Consider the following 4536-nt stretch of genomic DNA (forward strand, 5'->3'; position numbering starts at 1 on the left):
AATAGTACTAGGTTAATTCTACATTTAATTACAATGGGGTAGGTGAAACAATACTTTTAAAGGGGAGTTTGGTTACATTTAAAAGATTGCAGTCTGAAAATATATTTTGATGAGGTTTCATAGAGTAGCCTATATTTTATAATCTCCAGTTTATCATTACTACATCAATTCTTGTATTCCCCATTTTTGTTGGGGCCTCTTACTCCTTTTAGTCTTTAACGCTTGGTGTACACATACACTGACCTTACACACGACTGCCCATTCACGCTGCCTTTACACACACATGCCCATAAACACACATACACTGTCCTCATACACGCCTGCATTTACACACACATACAGTGCCCTCATTACAAACACAAAAATACCTACACTGCTCTTACACACACACACACACACACTGACCTTACACCCACCAGCTTGCAAACACACATATATTTATACACACACATATATACATATTTACTGCCCTTATACCCCTTTCTCCCACTCTCTTACCTTTCCCATCTCTTATCTTCAATCCTCCATCCAGCTGTGGGAGTGTAAAGTCTGTGACCTCATACCTCTGCTTTAGTGCTCCCTCATCACTATGCGCCGGCTATTGATGCAGAGCATGGGGAGGACGTCATATCCTGGTACTCGGCATCTATTTCCAGCGCGTAGTGATTAGGAAGCATGGAAGCCAAGTTCTGAAGTGACAGACCTCCCGCTCCCTAATGTTGGGCCAGTTAGAGGGGCATTATGATCTCCCAACCAGCCCTGCTCATCGGGCGCCCGCTGAGCAGGACTGGTTGGGGAGATCTCAATCTTGCTCCTTCCTCGGCACGGCCCTGAAGACCGGCCTCTCCGCTCAACACAGGGGCTCCCAGAATGCGGGTATGCTGATATATTTAGAAAGCACTGTGCATATTGATCATGCAACTGGAGAGTTTCCAAATTCGGTGGGGGGGCAAGGAATAATCTAGAGGGCCCTAGCCTTGCCCCCCTGTAGCGACACCTATGTAAGAAAGTTAAAAGAAAGCTGGCATCTTTCAACTAAATTTGTTTCATAAAACTACTTTTAGTTTGTGCTTTATATTTGTTAGTAATTGTAATTATATTGGATATATTTTATTAAAAAAAGGACTATGGGACTTCATAGGAAATTTAGATGTTTGGCAAAACTAGCACAAAATCAATTACAAGCCCTTACTCTACCCTTAACAATCTTATGGCTCTGATAGTCTGTCTGCAGCAATGCAGAAACAACTTTTAACATATGTGTAATATTCTTAAACCCATGGGCGTAGGAACCACTAAAAATCTGGGGGGACAGCATTTTCCCCCATCAGATCCCCACTTTCTCCCCATCTCTCACACTATCTTCCCCTTCTCCCCCTTCTCACACTATCTACCCCCTCTCAAACTTTCTTACTATCTACCCCCTCCCTACCCTCCCTTCTCACACTATCAACCACTAGCAATCACACTCCTATCATACCCAGGCAGCCAGTACATGCTGGTACAGGGTGGATGTAAGTGATGTGCAGACCCCATATTGCTGGCAGCATCAATACACAAGGGGGGCAACTAGCTAGGTTTCAGCATGTACTGGCTGACTTGGCATGATAAGAGTGTGATTGCTAACAGCAATCACAGTCCCATCATGCCTAGGTTCCAGCACTTAGACATCCATGCTATCACACACACACACTCATTCATTCATATACTCATTCATTCACTCAATCACGCATACTGATTCAAACACCCTCCCCACCCCCTTTACCTGCACTGCAGCTCCTCGATGCTGCTCACAGACTTCAGCAGGAGGCGCGGCCTCCCTCTGCGTTCTCTGGTACTGCACAGAGGAAGCAGGATGTGATGTGATGTGATGTCACGTGAACTCTGCTGGGTTCCGCTTCCTCTGTGCAGTACAGAAGACCCTCCCACAGGTAAGTAGCAGGGCTCTTGTTGTAGCAGGGCTCGAGGTGCGGACCACGTAAGATCGGTTGCCCTGGCTGCCGATCTTACGCGGGCCGCATTTGCGGCGTTTCTATTGGGGGGGGTTCCTACGGCCCTGGGGGGGATTTCTTCCTTATCGGTCCCCCCCGCATGAGTTACTGGGGGGGATCTGTCCCCCCCGTCCCCCCCGGTTCCTACGCCCATGCTTAAACGACTTTGAGAAGCGACCCCGAAGTCATAGATTGCAAAGAAACAAAAAATACTTTAGCAGTTCAGAATCCTCCTATGCTTTTACCCAGTTCCTTGGATTACAGGAGGTGCATTTCCCTAAATACAGCTCCCACTTACCAGTGTGCTAGCTTTAGTGCTGGCTTGTGTAGACCCCCCCCCCACACACACACACACACATAGTGTGCTGCAGTTCTGAGATGCAAGTTAAACAATGTATATTAAAGTACTTACAAAAAGATACACAGGGGCATATCTGGTATTTGAAAGCATTCCATTATATTTACTATTTCCCAAGTTGTATCCCTTGCATACTGGATAAAATTACAAAATGTGCTTCAGTACCAAAGTCTGCAAAAAGATGAGGATAGTTGAGGAAGAAATCAAACTGTTAATATGAATCAAATATGTTAATAACATAAAAATGTATTTAAAGAGAAATGCTCTCCTGTTTACAGCAAGCAGTTAAGAATCAGATTACAATTGTTAGCACTTTTTTATACTGTTCCAGAACATGCCTTAACTTGCAGAAGCACATTCAACATTCAGTGCTCTTTAAAATGCCAAAGAGCAAGGAAGGAATAGAAGGAAAAAATACTACAAGAGGCAGAAAGCAGAGAAAATAAAGGCAAAAGGAGAGATTGCTAAAGGAAGGAAATCTAGAGAAGGGGCCCTTCCCGTATAACTGCTGCATTGCCCAAGGATCCTTAATTTGGCCTTGCACACAAATAAAGTGTATAAAAATAGGTATATTGACAATTAAATTAGCCCACTGGTACAGTCTAAACAGTCCAAATATTTAATACATAGATACAACTACAACAAAACTACACAACATAACCAATAATATTGACTAGAAATACTAAAGAATGTTGATGGGGTTTATCTGTGTTCTCTCTGTAGAACTTCTCCATAGGCCTGGGGAATGTCCCTCTCCGTTCCATGTCTATGCCAAATACTGCCTTGTGTTCCAAATACTGTCTGTTCCAATGAATGTATATCCCAAATATTGTGTGTTCCAAAGATTGTCTCTTAAATACACTTGTTTTTATGAACTGGTTTGGCTACCAACAGCTCTGTCCAGGATATCCATTTCTCACCTTGGTAGAGATAGGTTCAGTAACCAAATAAATAAAAGGGTCAGATTGCTGTTTTGCATATATAAGTAAAGAGGTCCTTCCTTGGTGGTGGATTTAATCTTAATATCTGTATTAGATGTAAAATGCATATGGTATGTGTGAAGCCTGATGGATCAAGTTTATACACAAAGCCAATAACTGTAGGTATTGTAGAATTTTCTTACAAGCAATATAGATCACCCTCTATACACCACTCTCAGCCACATTCTACAACATACACACCACTCTCAGTCAAGTTGACCACACAGAACACATTAGTATATTCGGCTTCTGTTAACTGAAAGGTAGCAACTCTTATTGTACAGAATATTAAGAGTTTATTAATTAAAATTGAACTTATTGGGATATCACTTTCAATTTACCTGGGAGTTCTCTCTTTGTGATATCAGAAATGTAGCTATTTTTTTTACACATGGGTAGCAACCACAAGGTGCTAGAAAATCAAGCCAAGTGGAGATTATGTGATTGTTTTACCTTGTAGTTTGCACTGTTGTACATACTAAACATGCCAAAGATTATAAAAATGTAAAGAATCAATTATGAGCGAATCAGTTGCTTTAGAGGATTATTTGAACCTATAGTAGCATTTTAACAACACTATACTAATACTATAATAATAATGCAGTGGAGCACATTGTATTTCCCTGTTATGTGATGAACTAACAGTCTTTTATTATAGTGCAAAATAGTCCTGATTTATTTAACATATGAAAAAATGCACTTATTCCAATTGATTTTTCCATTTACCCACTGTGATATGGAAGTTAGTTGAGATTATAGTACAATGCAAGGAAGATTTTCTATCAGTGTATGGTAATTTGAATTATAAGCAGTGTTTCCTGAAAAAAGTATGTTAAATGTCATTTAGTAAAAATGGCCAGAACATTCAAATTTAAAACCCTGCTAAAATGATTTCAATGCATTATTCATTTAGTGTGCCTGAGAAAAAATGACCAGTTTTTCACTCTTTCCTTTTATGCCTGCAAAAACGGGGGTGTGGCCTGGCGACGGAGCTCGATGGACATGTGAGTGCAGAGCTCTGCCACCACACGAGCAAATAAGCGGCTTTACCGGTTGATTTACCGGCGATTTTCGCATTTTTTTTTCGATCTTAGCTTTCCTCACGCAGCGGTGATGTCGACGAAACATTCTAAAAAGACCCCGCACAAGCTTCCCCACTATTTCTCCAAACGTGCCCGGCCGGGTAGTGGGCCTCAAGATGGCGGCG

The sequence above is a fragment of the Sceloporus occidentalis genome, unplaced genomic scaffold, assembly GCF_023333645.1.
Source record: "Sceloporus occidentalis isolate IW3139 unplaced genomic scaffold, rSceOcc1.0.p SCAF_27, whole genome shotgun sequence".
NCBI classification, from domain to species: Eukaryota; Metazoa; Chordata; class Lepidosauria; order Squamata; family Phrynosomatidae; genus Sceloporus; species Sceloporus occidentalis.